The sequence below is a fragment of the Ailuropoda melanoleuca genome, chromosome 5 (genome assembly GCF_002007445.2).
Source record: "Ailuropoda melanoleuca isolate Jingjing chromosome 5, ASM200744v2, whole genome shotgun sequence".
NCBI classification, from domain to species: Eukaryota; Metazoa; Chordata; class Mammalia; order Carnivora; family Ursidae; genus Ailuropoda; species Ailuropoda melanoleuca.
In genome coordinates, this window is record NC_048222.1 from 102,990,757 (window position 1) to 103,010,261 (window position 19,505).

The window sequence follows — 19,505 nt, forward strand, 5'->3', positions numbered from 1 at the left end:
TCCATCACCTGACTGTACCCAATGTGTTTATCCATTCTCCTATTGATGGAGACTCTGAGTATTGTTTTTTTTTTAAGGTTTTATTTATTTATTTCACAGATAGAGAGAGCACAAGCAGGCAGAGAAGAAGAAGCAGACTCCCCACTGAGCAGGGAGCCCCTTGCGGGTCTCGATCCCAGGACCCCGGGATCATGACCTGAGCTGAAAGCAGCTGCTTAACCGACTGAGCCACCCAGGCACCCAAGACTTTGAGTATTGTGAATAAAGTTACTGTGAACATTTTTGTGTAAGTCTTTTTGAGGATATACACTTATTTTTCCTGGTAAATACCTAGAAGCAGCAATTCTAAATTACAGGGTTATAGGCTAAACTTTATTTAAAAAATTGTCAACTTGCTTTCCAAAGCAGTTTTACAACCACTCGGCATCACAGTTTGGCAGTTTCTTGACTTCAGAAAGACCTTGATCAGAGTTTTGCACCTGCCCCTTTCAGAAGCAAGCAGGAGGCCGACTGCCCCTTCCCTGTGTCCTCTGTCGGTAAGGAGCCTCTCCCCACTGTGTGGGAGTCTCAGTCACTCTGTGTTCTCAACGTCACTTGGGATCATTAGTCCCTTAAGTAAAGCCCTCCTAGCAGGTGCAAGGAGGGACGAGGATCACTTCCCCCACCTGCTAGCCTCTTAGGCTTTGGGCTCTTCTAGTGATTTCTGTGGGACCCACCCACTTTTCAGGGGGGCGTCTCACAGCCTCCCATCTTGGTCACCTGCTGGGTTCTTACCTCCAACCTCAGCTCCTCCGAGCCATCGGAAGCCTTGCTCTGATGTGGCACTCATTCGTGCAAACAGCCTCACTTCCCCACAGCCGGAGGAAGATGACCTGAAATCCTTTGCCGATAAATCAATTGGCGCTTCGCAGACCCCGAAAGTCTGGCCTTCGCCTGCCTTTCCAGCCTCATTTTCCTCAGCCCCCTCGTGCACACCATGCCCCCTCCAGACACGCTGCTTCCTCTGCTGCCCTTGCTGGGCCTGGGGGGAGGGGGCAGATGATTAACCTGAGGTCACTGCTCTTATTTCATGGGATTCGTGGCTGCCAACCCCTGCTACCCACCCTCTCCTCCTCCACTGGGTGTGAACAGTTACAACTTGGTTTCACAACTATTGTGAGCTGAACTCAGGGGCCCCGAGTGCTGTTGGGTGCTTTTGGAGGCGGGGTATTCGCGGCCTAACAATTAGTGTCCCTCACCCCTCTGCCCTCACATCTCCTGCTCCGCCCACTTATCTGTCAGATCCATCCTGAGGTAGGAATTAGGAAGTGACACTCCCTGGCTGTGTGTGTGTGTATTTTCAGCTCACAGCCACCATTTTCCATGCTGCCCGCCCTGCCCCCTTCCTATAGGTCCGGCTGGCCCAGGCTTCTGTCTGGAAGCTGTGGACGCAGCGAGAGTGGGCAGCCCTGGGGGCTGTGTGAGCAGCTTGGCTTGCTGGAGAGCCACGGGGCGGTGACCTCTGTTGGCTAGCCCTTGCCACCATGGGAATCCACCTTGTGGAAACCCCTGTCTCGGGCTGTTCCCCAGGCCTCTCGGGAAGGGGTCTGGCTCCAGCTGCTCTGATCGGCTTCAAGCCAGATGCAAGGGCTGTTTCTCCCCGCACAGTAGTCCCTGAGGCCTCCGTTCCAGGCTCCACAGCGAACTGCTGGGAGACCCCCGCTGCACCACCCCCCACGCCCCAGCATCATTTGTGGCGCCCTTGCTGGAAGCAGCTCTAGAAGTGCCCCCCGGCGACACCCGCAGAGCCCTGGGGCGGGCTCCCAGTGGACCACCCAAGAGGGCTGCACGGAGGAGGAAAAGGAGCCACAGAAAAGTTTAGTGTCTGGGGTGCCGAGACCTATGACCCAGGTCTCAGGGGGTGCCTTTGAAACGTCATCTCTTTCTAACAGGTAGGCTCGATGAACCCAGCCCAGACTCATAAGACACAGTCAGCACAGTGGTTCCCAGAGTGTGGTCCTATAAACACTGTCCATCACAGAGGCCCAGTGGGGAAAAAAGTGTCCTAAAGTCAAATTTGGAAATCATTGCCCCCAAATTTCATTTATGTGAGAGGCTCTGAGAAGCTCTGAGGTCCAGCCAGGGCGGTGGTAACAAAGCGGCACAGACTGGGTGGCCTGAGGCATGTGCTGTCTCCTGCTCCTGGAGGCTGGAAGTCAGGGATCAAAGGGTCAGCCCGGTCCGTTCCTTCTGAGGCCTGAGAGGCGGAATCCATTCCAGGCCTCCCCCCAGATTGGGGGGCTTGCTGGCAATCCTTGGCATTCCTCGGTGTGAAGAAGCCTCATCCCAATCCCTGCCTCCATCGTCACATGGTGCTCTCCCTGTGTCTCTGTGTCCAAATCTCCCCTTTTCATAAGAACGCCACTCACGTTGACGTAGGGGCCTAAGACTCCATCCAGAATGGCCTCATCTTAACCTAACTAATTATCCCTGCAACACACCTATGTCCCTATAAAGTCACATTCCGAGGTTCTGAGGGTTAGGACTTCAACAAATGCATTCTGGGGGGCACAAGTCAACCCACAATACCAGGATTTCCCACACACTCCCAGGCTGGGAAAACCAGCCCCCACAGCACCCTCTGAAACTTCCCTAAAACTTGGCCATCACCAGAGGCTCTGCCACCCCTTTGAAATGCCCACTCTAAGCATCGGGGCAGCCTGAAGAGGAGATCAGAGGAGAGGAAGCTTCAAGAAGTCAATGAGGGGGCAGCCCAAGGCCCAACCCAAAGGAGAACCAGAATCACTTGCTTGCTCCTCATCCCGGGCTGGCACTGGCAGGAGGCACAACACCACAGTTCCTGCCCTCCAGGTTGAAGAAGGAAAGATCAATTCTCTCTTGATCTCCAGCAGCCCTTGGGCCTTCACGGTGTCCCACATTCAAAGGCTACCGAAGCTCTGAGACATGTAGAAATGTGTCATTTGTGTGGAGCATGAATTTGACACTGTCTGGTGGGGGTGACATATGGAAGTCACTGAGCACTGAGCAGGCCTAGCCAGGCGCTTGGCATGAGTATTTTGGTGGCCTTCCTCCCTCTTGCCCACACTCTCTGGGGAAGTGATCAAGGCTTTCTTAGGGAAGAACGGCCCTGTTGGAGCTCTGTCTTCTGATTATCCCAAAGAGCAGAGGAGAAATAGAAGGCTTCTTATTAAAACTGTATGCCAGCTGGCCCTCAACGAATCCGCCAAGCTGACATGAGCGTCTTACTAACCAGAGGCTCACTCCAATGCCACAGTAGGGTGTCTGTCCTGAGATATTATTGGCACAAAAAGTCACATTGAAGGGGACTAGAAGGGTGGCATTTAGATGAGCCCAGAGAATCAGCTAGGCCAGACAAGGAGGAGGGAACTTCCGGTTTGAGAGACGAAAGTCTAAGAAAGAATATGCTTGAAATTCAAAAGACCATAGATAGCTCAGAGCAGGAGAACATTCTGGAATACTTGAACGAGCAAGTATTTCTTCCGAGCTTAGATAAGCAGTTGAAGGACAAATTAAAGCAAGTACTATTTTTAGAGTAGGTGGCAAACAAAGAATTCATTAGCTCAAGATGCAATACAAGCTGATATTAGAAATACGTTTGAAGAGTGTAAATCATAGACTCAGTCCTGGAAATAAATGTAGCCAAGTGAGGGATAGTTGGGATACAAACTGTTCAATGGGAATTGGCTTAAAATTGCACAAGCCAGCTTTGAGCCCAAAGCCCAGTGCAAATCCCTCCTATTTACCAACATGGGTCTAGCTTTAAAAGATCCTTGCCCTTTCCTGAGCTGACTCTCTCATCTTCTTTATGCTAGTAACCACTGTGGCGTAACATAAAGGAAAGAGGGTCACAGGCTTAAGAACCAGAAGGTCAGCTAATTGCTGGTTCTACTTCTTTTAGGGGTAGATTGGGTGAATTATTAGGTTTTATTTTTTATTTATTGAGGTAATTTCTACACCCAACATGGGGCTCAAACACACCACCCCAAAATCACGCTCCTCTGACTGAGCCTGTCAGGCACCCCTAGGTGAATTACTGAACTTCATTCTGTCCAAAAAGGATAATGTCATCAAACTAGATTTTTATGAATTCTAAATGATCAGTGTGATAATTTATGTAAAGTGCTTGGCCCGTGGCAGATGCTCAGTAAAATCAGCTCCTTCCTCCTCCTCACCTCCTCAGGATTCTAGAGTAGAAATTAGCTTTTCCCGAGGCAGGACGGACAAAGCACAGATGCTGGCTAGATGGAGTGATAGAGAAAGTTCATCTAAACTTATACCTTCGTGCCACTTTCTTGCTTCTCATCTCCCTGATCTTGCTCCCTGGATGAATGGGACTTTCTGAGGAGCTGGAGGCAAGGAGGCCCTCCTTGCAGCTCCCACCCCTCGAGGTGACCTGGACGACGAGGAGCTGAGGCGCCGTTCCACTTGACCAAAGGGCCTGCCCGTGCTTACAACGTTTTATTAAGAGAAGGATTTGGAAATAAAGCAGCAACTTGAACAACTTCTCCTTCTATCTCCCCTCATGGATCATCACGGGCCGCCCTTGTTAAAAACAATCTTCTTTTGTGTTTGTCTATTCTTTGAACACATATTTATGTTCCCCCCCTCAGGAGACCACAGGCCACCAGGAAGACCCAGTGCCCAACCTTGTGGGACTCGAAGCCCAGTGAGAAGGAACAAAAGGTAACATTTCCTATGTGAAAGGCTGTCTTTCCCTTAAACATTTAAGAATTTCTGAGGCAGGGAAATAAAATCTTTAAAAAGTGGGGGGTGGGGGGACCTGGGTGACTCAGTCCGTTAAGCAGCTGCCTTCAGCTCAGGTCATGATCCCAGGGTTTCAGGATTGAGTCCCACGTCAGGTTCTCTTGCTCAGTGGGGAGCCTGCTTCTCCCTCTCCCTCTGCCTGCTGCTCCCCCTGCTTGTGCTCTCTGTCAAATAAATAGATAAAATCTTAAAAAAGAAGAAGAAGAACAGGAAGAATTATGATTTCTGTGGCAGAGAAGAGGCCTAGGGCAAGGGACCTGCCAAGATCTTACTTTACTCATCAGGACACAGTGATGGAGGAAAACAGGAAGTGGAAAAATAAAGAAATGAGAGTGGGATGGAGAGTCAGGGAGAAAGGGTCTGCTTTATCAGGAGCTGAAGAGCTGAGGGAGAGGAGCCTAAGCCCAGGGAGGGAGCTGCCGCTCTGAGGGGCGGGGGCCTCGGTCCTGCCCACACGCCTGCTGGACCCCACTCCTCAGGCTAACCATCTGGCTGCAGACAACTGGGGTTTAGGCAAGAAAAGCCCAGGACAAATGGGGCCTTCTGGTACTGGCCAGGAGGAGGGCTATTTGTCCCCACCCTTGTGTGCAGCCCCCAGAGGAAGCTGTGTGGGGTCTCTCTCCCCTCCCCCATGGGGGTGGTGGCACTTCTACTTGTTTCTTTCCCTTCCCCAGCAGACACCCGTCCCACAGCGGCCTCCAAGGTGGTGATTTAAATGAAAAAGGGAAGAAAAGAAAGAAAAGAAATACCCCAGAGCTACCCAACTAACTCCCTTCCCAGGCCCCAATGCCCCCCTTGAGCAGGCCAGCAGCCACCCCTCCATCCACCCATTTTGGGGCCCTGCCTGGCACTGTCCTGTTTTGAGCAGTGAAAGTCACACATCCCAGGAACCTCTTCGGTCCTGGGTCACCCTAAAGCTTCCTCAGGGCCACACCAGCTTTGGGGGTTTTCAGTGGGCTCCCCTAGGTACCCATGGGGACCCCACCTCACACCGGATTCACATCTGAGGACTTGCCCAGCTCCCAGTCCGCACTGCAGTGAGGTCCCAGGGGCCTGGGCTCCCTTCCAGAGGGTTCTCCGCCATCCTGGCTGGGTCCCTTCACTGGGGACTGTTCCACAGCTGGCTCCTAAGGTACCTCACAGCACCCTCCCCACCAGCCTGCAAAGCTGAGGAGATGAGGAGCGGGAGCCGCAAGCAAGTGGTGCACGTGGATTAAAACCCAGTTCTGGCAAACTCCAGACCCCATTCTCTGAGAAATAAGACATAAATGTAGGGGAGGGGGGTTGGGGGATGGTGGGAAGTCATGAGAGTTGGAGAGTGAGTCCCTCCTGGGTCAATCCCTCCACTCTTCCACCCACAGAGGTTTAGAACGGGGTGGGGAGGAGGCGAATACATTCTTAGGAAGCTCTCCAGGAGCTTCTGACACAGCCCCCCCCACCACCACCCTGAGGACCCCCGGGAAAGGCGAGCTCCCCACACGGAAGGAGGGGACGAGAGCATCTTGGGCTTTGCAAACGCACTGAGTCTCTGAGGCCCGCAGATCTCAGGAACACTAGTCCAGCTTCCGTAGGACCACGACTCCCCATTTCATAGCCCTCTTCGCTGGGAGGGATCAGGCTGGGAAGGCAGCGTGTCTCTGATGTGGCTGTTGGGGATATTTTCAGAAACACGAGGCCTTGCAACTTGAGCTTCCTCTGGGCACAGCTGCAAGGGGTCGCCCTCAAACCCCGAGGCCCGTAAGAAATCCCTGTGAGCCTTTCAAGGCCAGAGGAAAAGCCTTAGTACCACCAGGGAGGTAATATTTTTCCCATTCTCCTTGTGAATCTATCAGTGCTTGACTGATGTAGAAATTATTTTATTTTACTTTATTTTAGTATGTGTTTAATTTGCCACTATGAAAGGCTTCAAGCATTGCTACGTGGTTCAGAACCTCAGGGCAAAATTTCCCAGGAATTTCTCCCTCTCTCTCTTTTTTTAAAGATTTTATTTATTTGAGCGAGAGGAGGAGCAGAGGGAGAGAGACAAGCAGACTCCATGCTGAGCACAGAGCCTGATGTGGGGCTCAATCCCAGGACCCTGAGATCACGACCTGAGCTGAAATCAAGAGCTGGACATTCAGCCAATTGAGCCACCCAGGCGCCCCTTCCAGGAATACCTGTTTTTTAGCTGCAAGATGAACATATCTCTAGTCCTTTTTAGAAGTCCAGGGAAGTATTTCTTTAATATCGTATAATTTCTTTTATTTGTAAAATGGAAAAGTCTCCAGTGCTTTCTCTAATTCTAAGGAAGTGCTCTCTTGGTTTGTTGGGAGGAGAAAAAGAGGCATCTCTTGCTGGCTTGCTGTTGTCCTTAGGGCTTTCCGCCACGAGCCCTCCCCAGCCTTCTGTTCTCATCGGTCTCCTGGGTCAGCTTTGGCCTCTCCGGACCCCAGCCTTTCACTGGCATGTCCCGACCACCAGCCGGGGACCCTCCCACGAAGGTGTGGAGGTCTCCCCATGCCAGCCTCTTGTTTGACATCCGATTTCTCGGGCGGATCACAGTGCCTGTCATGGGGTTGGCGCTCAACTATAGCGTTGTACTGTTGTATTTCACATTATGCTACTTACTCTCATCACAATCCTGAGATGGGCACTTCTGCACTTACCGGGTGAGGCTCCGAAAGCTTCACTGACCCTCCCAGAGTCATGCAACCGGAGGATGACACTGCGGCGCCTCCTGGCTCTAAGCTGGTGCTGCTTCCCCCTGACTCCTGTTTGCAGATTTCCTCACACACAAAGCCTGCACTGAGCTAAGTGCCAGGGACACAAAGAAGTACAAGACATCAGTGGAGTCCAAGAGGGACATACAAAGGGATTGTGTAATGTGAGTGACAGTGAGTGTGGAGGTATGTTCTGCTGCGGGGGAAACAGCTCTGGAGAGGGCTGGGTCATCCCCGCCTCAGCGCAGGTCAGGTCGGCTTTGCCAGAGCCAGTGACCCTTGAAATGGGTCCTCAAGCCTGACCTGGGTCTTCAGGCCGCTGGGGGTGTGGGGAGGCAGCCAGCCCGTTCCAGGCCCAGGGTGGTTTGGGGACACGGGCTGCTGGGGCGCAGGAGTGCGGTTAATGAAGGAAACGGAAGGGTCCTTCTTGCCCCTTACCAGCCGCCCCCCATCCGCCCTCACACAGGTATCTCTCTGGCCTCAGCTGCAGGAAGGGATTTTGCTAAAGCAGCCCTGGGGGCGTGACTTCGAGGATGAGGCACGGGAGCGGAGGTTTAGGGGAGAATCGAGAAGGACTGATATGGCAGCTTTTCACCCCGGGGAAACCTCTCTCTGCAGGCGCTTAGCTCCAGGCCGAATGCAAGCGCTGGACATCCCAGGGCCGAGAGCCCTCCCACCTCTGGCCACAGCAGGAGTCTGCAGGCCCTGAGATGTCCCTGGCGCCCCAGCCCTGAACAGCATGCACCCTTGGTCATCCCACAGTAAGCGACAGCAGTCTGACAGACAGCAGGGAGGGGAGGGAGTGTGCAGGGGCCTCTTTGGCGGGCTCTGGAAACCTGGTCAACTCCCAGAGTGTGACTGCATCTGTTGGTGCCACGGCACCTCCCCACCCCTTGCGGCTTTGTCATCAGAACGAGAATGACTCTGGCAGAAATGCAGAGGCAAGAACTCTGTGCAGCTTACACTCGGGAAGCCACTGGAGCTGTGACACCGCAGCTTTGACATTGGTGGGGTCAGGCGAATTCCCAAGAGTCCTGGCCTGGGGGGAAATGACAGATGTTTGGAGGTCACTGCTGTCCCTTCTTCCCCTTTGCCCCCACCCCCTTCCACTTTCCCCACCTGCCCCTCCTTAAGAAAGTACAAAATGGGGAAGGTTCACCCACAGCCTCTGAGCAAGTGCCCCGCTCTCTGTATGTAGAGCTGTCTGATCCAGAATGTTCCTGCCATGGCAAGTCCCAGGTTCAGAGACTGCAGGTGGTGAGGTTCGGTGCTGTCAACCTCTTCATTTGTTTCAACCCCCCACCCCCCAAGCAGCCTCTGTCTGTGGCTGTCCTGGTTCCCTGAGAAGAGTCACAAGCCTCAATAGCGTGAATAATTGGGTGTCACAGGAGCAGTGATGTATGAGTCTCTTTGACCGGCTTGCTTTCTTGCACTAATATGTCATTCACGGTTCCTAAGCCTGCTGCACTGTGGATGACCATGAATCAGACAGGAGAGGAAGTTTCCGGGGAGTCCCCCTTCCCCCTAAAATAGAGGCACTGCCACTTCTGTGTTTTCAGGTGCGGGCCATTCCTGTCTGGCCAAGACAGGAAACCCTCAAGCATGGGTTGAATTTCACGATGCTACACCTTCTCGGGTCTCACAGAGCCCAGGGTCCCAGGCCCTCAGGCACTGTGGCCACTTTCTAAGTGCCATGTGAACCTGTAAATTAAGAAAAGGAAGAAACTGTATGAGTCACTGCCCTTCGAGGGAGGGGAAGGAAAAACTCCTCTCCACTCCTTCTTCCCACCTCTGGTTCTCAAGGGCTAAACTGGTCCTCTCTGCAGAGCAGGATTTTCTTGGTGGAACTTGAACTCGGTTCCCCTTTCAGGCTGGCCCTGAGAGCACTCGGGAAACCAGATCTGCTGGTCCTGTTTGCCCCAGAGCTGGGCCAAGGGGATTTACTTGGTGTAGCTGGGATGCGACAAGGGGACTCATCAGCCAGCGGGTGTGCTGCAGCTGGGAGCTCTGGGCCCCCAGGGCCACCAGGCTTCTGCCACCCTCTGTTTCAGAGCCGTTCTCCTCCACCTCCCTCCCCAGGTGTCTCGGCTCTGCCCTGCCCCATGGTTTATGGCTTCGTGAGCCCAGCTGTCCAGGGCTCTCGAATTCTAGAGAACCCTCTGCCCTTCCTCTCACCTGGGCTCTCAGCAAAAGCCCAGAGGGCACAAAGCCAATTTGCACTTACATAGAATGCATTGGTTTCCAGGCTGGGTTCCTCTTCTTGCTGTTCTGTGTCCTCTAGACCTTTGACCACTGTTTGATGAAGGAATTTAACAAAGATCCGCCTTCCTAGAGGCTGCAACCACAGGAGAGGGATTCTGGGAAGAACCAGTCATACAAATTGTGCTTGAACTTCCCGTGTGCTCTCTCTATGGAGAGGAGACATGAGGTGACCTGATCCGACACGTTCACTGTGCAGGTCACATGGTGTTTCTCAGGGAGACTAGAGCTGCCCCCAGTCTGCTGATCCTCATACCCCCTTTCTGGAACTGTCCGCACACCCTGTCCTATTTTCTGTCTGGCTGTGAGCGCATTTCCAGGATCACTGCCTGTCTTTCCTCCACCACCTCGTCCACCAGCACACCAGCTCCTTGGACTTCGTTCCTCTCATGCCTGTTACATCCCTCTGTCCGAACAGTGACACACAGTAGGACCTCAAGAAGTAGCCGTTCACTGATCGGGGGCCTAGGAGGCCAGTGCCCTCTCCATGGCTCTGATCTGCCTTTTGGAGCCCCAGGAACCAAGTGCTTGAGAAGAAACCCCAGTGCAGAGACTCACTCAGTAAATAGTGTGACTCATCGTTTCTAGACCCTTCACTGCTGCGAACTGGGCTAGCTGCCCGCTGGATCAATAAGGAGAATGGCGCGGTGACTCACTCTCTGCCCTGTCATCAGAGAGGTGACCTCACCCACCGCAAGGCAGGAAAAACCGCTGGATTACTCACCTGCCAGAGAGCCGAGCCCGCTGCGAGCGCTCCCTGGATGCGTATAAGGCCGCGCGGGGAAGGCCTAGGTGGCGGCGGGCCAGGCCCCAAGCGCGCCACGGCTCCCCGCGCAGGGTGCGGACAAGCCTGGGGAGACGCCCCGAGCACGCGCGGCTTCCAGCCCCCCCCTCCCCCGGTAACGGCGGGCGCCCCAGGAGAGGATTGGCTTCGTGGCTGGTAGACGGGGAGGGCAGCTCTTACTCTGCCCTGTAGAAATTCGTCTAGCGTGAGTGTTGGAAGCAAAAACAAAACAAAACTACCGCAAATAAGAAAAGTAAATCAATTCTCCCCAAGAATCCCAAATAGCTGTGCGGTGCCTTCCTCCTTCTCTCTTCCTCGTCTACACAGGCTGCAGGCAGACCCAGGAAATCAAAACCCTGGCCTCAACCGTAGCAAAAGAGTTGAATTTAAAGGCAGAGAAGGTCTAGGCTTCAAATATTTTGGGCCCTGAGGAATGAGGTCAAAGGTTCCAGTGACCAACGGGCCAAATAGCTCACTGGGTTCCATGGACACAGATTGCCCCTCCAACCCCGAGCAACCACCTCCTTTTTTTCGGATGCACTTTCCCAGGCCTTCACTCCCTGGAGACGCAGGCCTGGATTTTGCATCTCAATGACCTGGCCCACTCCTAGAGCAAACAGTGGCTCACAAGTGACAGGGTGGCTCTTTGCAGACCTCCAGCTCTCCCTAGACCCCCCTGGAGAACCTCTGCAGGGATTGGCACCCTACTGAGCCTTCCTGAGGCCCACCTGCAGCCAGGTAGAGTAGAAGTGAGGGAGAAGTGGGGGAGGGAGAAAAGGACTGGGATCAGCATAGGTGTCACAGCCGGACTTTTGGTAAAACAAAACGAAACTGAGGGGCACCTGGCTGGCTCAGTCCGTAGAGCGTGTGACGCTTGATCCCGGGGTCATGAGTTCAAGCCCCACGTTGGGTGTACAACCTCCTTGAACAAAAACAAAACTGAATTTATGATTGTTTTATTGTCAAAAACCAGCTCCCAGTGATTCTGATAGCTCCCTAAGAGGAGAGCCACCATTATGTGTCCCTGTAACCAAGCTGGGCTGAAGCACGTCCCCGAGTCCTGTGTGCATTACGAGACTGAGGAAACTCGGCCTTCCTTCAGGACAGGCCCGAAGGTGCTAGAGGGCTGCAAGAGGGAAGTGAGTGTCACCAGTGTTGAAAGGACATTACAGACCAATCTTTGGCACAGTTTCTAAGCGTGGGGAGCTTGTTTCTGCCAGGAAGCTGGCTGTAGCCTGGGGTTTTCCTGGTCCGACAGATTTCACCGCCCTTAGAGGGGATCCAGCAGGGCATGGCCTGCTGCTGCTGCTGCTTCTAGAAGCTGGAGGGCAGCGGAGAAGGAGGATGCCAGAGGCTGCACCAGCTTTCAACTTGGCCACCTGGCAAGGGATCTGAGGTCAGGGGACAAAGAAGAGATTCAAAGGCAACAAATAAACCAAGCGGAGCCATTGGTGGGTGGGGGGTGGGAAGGCTGTGAGAAGAAGAGAATAAAGACCTCAAGGGAAGGACACCCCCCAGAAACTTTCCCAGAGAGCAGCTGAGCCTGAAAGTCCAGTTTGGGAAATGGGTGGAGAGGAGATGAGAATTTCTCTTCAGCAAAGTGAACCTTGAAGCAAGCAGAAAGATAATTATTTCTCCATCAGGTAATGAGGCTTCCTCAGTATGGCAGTGTCGGGATGGTCCTACGGATTTAAAAGGCTGCTTTGTAGGATTCAGTTTCAGCAGGGAGGAAAGAAACAGCCTTCCATCATGGCCTGTGAGTCCAGGGGTAACGAGAAAGCGCCCTGCCAGCACCAGGGACCTAGTTGCCCCTGCCTGGGGCCGTGTGGGCAGAGGTGTCAGCCACGTCCCCTCCCTGCTCAGAACAGGGACAACCAGGAAGACTGGATGGCCTTTCCTAGGGTCTAGGTGGGGCAGGGACATGTCCTGCATCTTCTGGGCAAGGCTGAAGTTTGCCCAGTGACCTTGCTGGTTTCCGGAAAACAGCTTTGCTGACATGGCTTGCCTTACGGGGCTGGGGACCCCTATTCCATAAGGGAGGCATTTCCCTGGCTCTGTTTCCCCCACTGGCTCCCCAGATGCCTCAGCTCTTCTCTGGACCCGCAGGGACACGTTTACTGGTGCAAATGTGTAGTCCCCTAAAGTGCAGATTTAGGCCTCCCTCTCTCCTGCTTCCAATTCTTTGATAAATTGTTGTCCCCCAGGATACACGCCATGTGGCGCCCCCAAGCTATCCCCTGCTTCATACCTCCTTGGTTTCCCTCACATTTCCCTTTTTCCTGCAGCCTCCCCTCCCGGCTCCCCAGACTCACCACCTGGCCTCCACGCCTTGAGCCTTGACCGCCTTGAACGTTGTGCTCTGGAAACAGACCCTCACAAGCCCCTGACCACACTGCATTGTTCCAACTCAGGCGTTTGCATACGGGGCCCCTGCCCAGACACCCTTCACCTCCCGCCTTCCTGACAAAATTCTACTGCACTGGTCACCTCCTCCAGGAAGCTAGAGTAACACCCATACTTCCCTGCCTCCAGTGTCCTGGGTGGGGACTTGTTCTTTCATTCAAACTTCTCTCTCTGCACTATGACGATTATTTTCATGTCCCCTCCCCTACTGGGCAGTGACCTTCACAGTTTCTCTAGGCTAGATCCTGGCACCGGCTCAGGCACACAGGGAAAGGAAAGACAGTAGGGAAGAAGAAGGTACTACATCAGAAGCTAAGTTTGAGGCCAAAAGCTTTTCTAAGGCAAAAATATCTGAGGTCAGGGGCGCCTGGGTGGCTTAGTCCGTTGAGCGTCCGACTCTTGATTTCGGCTCAGGTCAGGATCTCAGGGTCGTGGGATCAAGCCCCACGCTGGGCTTTGCATTCAGCCGGGAGTCTGCTTGAGATTCTCTCTCTCCACCTGCCCCTTCCCTGGCCCCCGCTCGTGCTTTCTCGCTCTCAAATAAATAAATCATTTTTTAAAAGATTTTATGTATTTATTTGTCAGAGAGAGAGAGGGAGCATAAATAGGGGGAGGGGCAGAGGGAGAAGCAGGCTCGCTCCCTGTCAAGCAAGGAGCTTGATGTGGGACTTAATTCCAGGACCCTGGGATCATGACCTGAGCCAAACACGAATGCTTAACCAACTGAGCCACCCAGGCGCCCCTAAATAAAATCTTTAAAAAAAATCTGAGGTCAGAGTGGGCTCTAGAATACGGCAAGGGAGACCCTTAATCTCAAGTCGTGTGCATGCGGGTCGGCATCTGAGGACGAGGCCTTCTTAAATTTTTTTATTTTAATTTAATTTTTTCGAAGATTTTCTTTTTAAGTCATTTCTACACCCAATGTGGGGCTCAAACTTACCACCCTGAGATCAAGAGTCGCCTGCTCTACTGACTGAGCCAACCAGGCGCCCCTAATTTTAATTTAATTCTAATTTTTTTTTGTATGAGTAGAGTTGACACAAGGTCTTTTTAAATTTTGTGCCTCAGTCCCAGCCTTGCCAAAGCTTCATTCATATTCCTTCCAGCCCAAGTTCCCTCACTGCTCTATAAACCTGACAGCTGTTCGCAGGGCAGCTACTGTGTCCGCTTGGTCGTAGGCATGGGGCAGAGGACAACCATGGTGAGAAAAGCACCGGGCCTGCCCTTGGAGAACTTGCAGTCTAGGACAAGAGAAGCCACTGTGCAGGCTGTGAAGGAAGAGAACACATGGCTTTCAAGACGAGCCAACCAATGAAAGATGTGCCTTCCCCAGACAGCGGAATCTAGAGCCCAGGCCAGACAAGACAGCCAAGCCACGCTCCCAGGCTCTGCCTCTCCAGCGCCGTGCCGCTTTCTGCTCTGTCCCCACCCCTAGGGACAGCCACTGTTACATAGACTGGATGAGGCAGCTGTGCCTGAGAAATTCTCTGGGCTCCTTAAGCAGACGTGTGTGAAAGTGTTCCCTGTGGTGCCGTGTGTGGTAACAGGACGTGTGAGTAACATCGGTGTCCATCAACAGGGGAAAGGAAAAGAACACAGAAGTCTATGCATCAGTAAGAATTAACAAGCTACATGTACACGCAGCAACATGGAGCGGTCATAAAAAACAGGGTGCAGAATGAAGACACAGAAAGGGATTCATAGTAATGCTGTAAATCACATCCATTAAAAATACACATCCCAAACAATGCTACATGCTTTACAAGGATAGACACGGAGATACACACATCTACACATACACACGCATCTAAGAACAGATATCAAGTGCATGAGGGCAGGTGCCTACTGAGGAGAGCGGGACTGAAAGTACAGAGATGAGGGGAAATAAAATAACGTCCAGCACGAAAGATTCGCATAGATGGATGATAATTGTGGGCCAAGACCTGAGTATGGTTAGCTTTTTTCTCTGCTCCTGTGGCCCAACACAGAACAAGGTACTACAAAACCAACCAACCAACCAGTAAAACCATTCATTCCATTTTTTTCAGGGGTGATAGGAATTATTCCAACCAAACTCGCACTTGAAGGTGAAGGAACCCAAGGCCCAGAGAGGGCATGTTAGTCGTCCTAGTTGCACAGCTCCCAGGTGGCAAGACAGACGCAGATTGAAGCCCCTGCCCGGTGCTCTGCGTCCCCTCTCTGCCTCCGCCTGCCTCCGCTCAAGCCAGCCTCCCCACAGTGTTTGTGTAAAGGGCTGGGCCGTGGTTATCTCAGCACACGGGCGCCCAGTCTGAAGTCATGCGCTGGCGTTAACCGGCCCTTCCTGAGCAGGGTTCAAGGGGAAAACCTCGCTGGGAGCTGGGAGGCTTGCGTTCTATTTTACTTTGTTGTTTGGTGTTTTTTTCTCTTTCCAGGACAGCTGCCTCAACGCACAGATGAGCTCATCGCCTCACCTGGACAGGTACGGGCAGCACCTGGCCAGCGCTTTGATGGCCGCGCCTCGTGCTTGCCGGAAATGACGTCACCGCCGTGCGGAGGGCGGGCGCGTCTTTAAAGGGCTCGTCTTTCCCACCGCCCGCTCCGCCTTCGCTCCGCTCGTCGCGTGTGCAGGCGCCCCTGCGCGATGTGGGCACAGTGTGTTGGTGTCGACAGTTTTGCTGGAACCCACAGACCCATAAAACTGCTGACAAGAGAACTGAACAAGGTGTACACGTGGGCGGTTGGTGGAGGGTTATGACAGTCACTTTCCTGAGAAAGGCGTGAACAGAAGTCTCAGAGAGCCTCTGGAAGGAGCAGCCTTGGAGATGGGCTTCTATCGCGCATACCCCCAAAACCTGCCTGGCCTAGTTTTTTAATTATTAAAGCATAATATATATCCACACACAGGGAAAACATCTATTATAAGGATGAATTTTCACAAATTCCGCATACCCGTGTAATCAATACCTTGATCAGATTACAAAATAATCCCAGACCGCAGAAGCCCTGCATGTCCGTTTCGGGTCACGGCCCAGCCTCCCGAGGGTTGCCACTGTGCTGACTTCAAACAGCATAGATGCATCGTGCGTCCTCTGTTTTAACCCCGTCAGCTTCAGGGGCGGTGGGTGTCAGCAGATGAGAAGTCGTGTGGTGCTTGATTCAAGTCCTTTTCAAGTATTAATTCCCTTGACCCCATTGTTCTCTCGTGAGATAGGCAGGTGACAGGCAATGTTCCCATCCGTGGCGGCTGCTGAGGGACAGCTGACTTGCTTAGTCACCGAGTCCTACAATAAGTCAGCAGAAACCCAACCTCTCAGCCAGAGCCCCTGGCTGGCTCCCAGCTTCCCCGCACCATCTGACCTCATGCCACCAGCTTCAGCTCTTTGCCGAGCCACCTGGGCCCTGCTGGGAGGGCACACAGGTTTGAGATGTGATGTAGGTGCCTGTGACAAGCTGCTGGCACTGTCCTCCAAGAGGCCTCTATGGTGACAAAACTCAGAGCCTCAGAGATGCATTTGGTTGTCCGAAACAGCCAAACACTGAGGCGTGTGTGGAAAGCGATGGTCTGGTAGGCTCAAGTCACTCTTAGAATTTCTGTTTTAGAAATTCCTTTGAAAATGATAAGCCATAGTTCTCTTATCTCGTGGTTGTGTCGTCTTTATGACAAAGGATAAGCGTGTTTGACGACCCACCGTTTTGCACACGTGTGCCCACCAGAGAACAGAGGCCTAGCCTATTGTCACTAAGCATACAGGACATAGCCACAAAACAGACTTCTCTCACAATCCCACTCACCACTTATTGCACCAGGATATACTTCCCATGTGAATGACAACCCCAAAAGATAATTTTCCCCATGTTTCCCATTTTACAGAGGAGAAACTGAGCCTCAGATGGCAAGTGGCTTGGCCAAGGTAACCCAGCTAGGAATAGCAGAGTTGGGATTTGAATCAGGTCCGTCCAGAACCAAAGCCCACACTCCCTGTCAGCCTTCACAGGTCGCTAGGAAGGCCCTGACCGGGGCAAGCACAAAGACCAGCAATAGGTAGGCTCTTTGGGCCCCTTCTGAGGAGATGGGTGAGGCCACTGGTGGAAGATGTGATCAAATGGAGAAGAGAGGTGAACTACAATGTGGCCCCAACGTCGCACACACTCTCGCAAGAATCATACTATAAAAATCAAGGAACGTGAGCCCTGATGGGAACTTAGAGGGCATGGAGCCCCACCTCGTCTAGAGGAATGAGGAGACAGACATGTAGAGAGGATACACGACTGGCCTGGGGTCACCCACAGCAGGGTGAGGAGGTCTCACGAATTCCAGGCCTCTGCTCTTTCCCCAGCGTCTGGCTGTCTCCTTTTTGCCAGTGTCTGCTAACGCTGGAGCTTGGACGTCTTTCTCCTTTCTGTCCTGCCTTCTTGGCAGTCAGGGTGGCAGATTTTATGTGGGGGCGGGGGATACACGCACCAGGTGGCCACAGGGCAGCAGGTGATCCTACGGCAGTCAGGAAGGAGTGTGCTGGGCTGTGGAGAGAGGGCCTCTCACTCCTCACGCTTCTGCTGGCCTTTGTGGACTTGAAGGAGACTCCAGACACGGTGTGTCCCCTGGGCCTTTCCCTGAACCAACACCTGCCGGCTGTGATGTGGAGAGCACCTCCCCTCCATGTGATCACTGGGCAAACGTATTCCCAGAGAAGGGACACCAGGAGTCCCATGTGGGAGGGAATCCCCTGAAGACTTTGGCCTCAAGGATGAAGTCATGGACCTTGGGAGCTAATGCATTTTATAGATCCAATAAATTACATACAACCTGGCTGTTGAGGTTCTGTCAGGTGTCCTGGAGCCCTGCCTTGCTCACTCTGCTGGAAGAGGAAGCAGAAAGAGAGGCAAACCTGGGTTTAGGGACCTGCCCAAGGTCGCTCAGCCAGATAGGGACAGAGTCCAGGTAAGGACCCAGTGCCCGGAGTCAGCAGGCTGCTGTGGAATGTGCTGGCCACCCTGCCTGACTCACATGGGTCTCTAACACCTTCTTGTTGGGCCAGCACACATCACTGGAGGCCCTGCGTGGTTGCCAGGTGTGGGCTCTGACCTAGAACAGTGATAATGGCAAACACTTGGACTGCCTTAACATATTAAGCTGTTTAACCCTCTTGGCTGCTCTGAAGCGACACCAGACTATGATTCTCAAGCACAGACACTAAGCGGTTGGCCCAAGGTCACGCAGCCATTAAACAGCAGAGCAGGCAGTGACCTAGCTGCCAGTGGAGGGCAGGCACCCCGCCACGTCCATCTTCCTAGCATCCCCAGAAATGAGCGAGGGCCCTTCACAAATCAAAGGTGGGGGGTCGTGTTTGAAATGCCTGGGGGCTGCTTCTGTCTGCTCTCCGTGCCCAAAGGTGTGGTTTGGGGACGTCCAGGGCAGAAGCAGGCAGCCCCGTAGTGGGGCTTTGGTCCCCTCAGAGGGAGCTGCCTTCCAACAGGCCTATGCGGGGTGGCCATGAGGTTCCCATTCCTCTCGATGTCAAACACAGACCTAGTGCCTGGGGCACTCAACACTGTCTTTATCTTTGTTTTTGTCCCTTTGCCAGCCTCTAAGACCCTCTTCTCCCAGAAGTTCACTGCACCCTCCGTGGGGCCCTCCTGGGAGTCCCTGAGGACCACACCTTTACCTCTCCAACCCAAGCTCAGGCAAGTGCAGAGACCTACCAGTGAGAGGGGGGCGCTGGGCAGTGGTACCCCTAGATGCCTCAAGGCACAGGTCCCCGAATCTTCCTCTCCCCCTTTCAATTCCGGCCCACACGTGCTGAGCACCTACTTCAGTGCCAGCCCTTGCTGGGTCTTGGAGGTTTCCACAGATGAAGAAACACCTTCACCCTACCCCCTACATACACACACCCCCACGAAGGTCACAGCCTCGTTCAGGAGTCAAACAAACACGAGCAACTGTTTTACAAGACAGGTAGGGATTGCTGTCATAACCCCAAGTGCTCCAAGAAATCAGAGGAGGGGAAAGATCAATTCCCAAAGTGAGGGGTCAGAGGAGACTTGATAGAGGGAAGACACATTCCGTCTGGACTTGGAGGAGGTTGGGTTTCTGGGGGGCCACTGAACAACACGGTCCCGGGCACTGTGTTTTTGGAACCGTTCGAGATGCAGAGCTTTCCAGAATCACAAACTTTTCTTTAACTCCCACTGAGAATCTGTCATAAGGTGACTGCCCTTGTCCCCCAGAGCCCCGCCATATGGACAAATTCAAGAGGAATAAACAGATGCTGCCCAGCAGGCCCAACACCCAAGAGACGTTCGATGCATTCTTTTTGGCAACGAGGAGGATGACTGTCATGAAGCTTCTCCTCACGACATAGTGAGGTGCAGCTGGCCTCCCAGGAGGTGACCCTTGCAAGGGGAAAGTACTCTTAGGTGCCCCTGGATCCACTCAGCAACTGAGTCTGGGGCAGCCATTTCACAGATTTGAAGTCTTCCAGGTGGAAGGGACTTGGACGGCCTCCAGCCAAGTGAAGTAGACATGTGGCTTTGGCATGAACTCCTCCTGTTCCTGAAGATTAATCTCCATTTTGTTTTGGAACAACACAGAATAA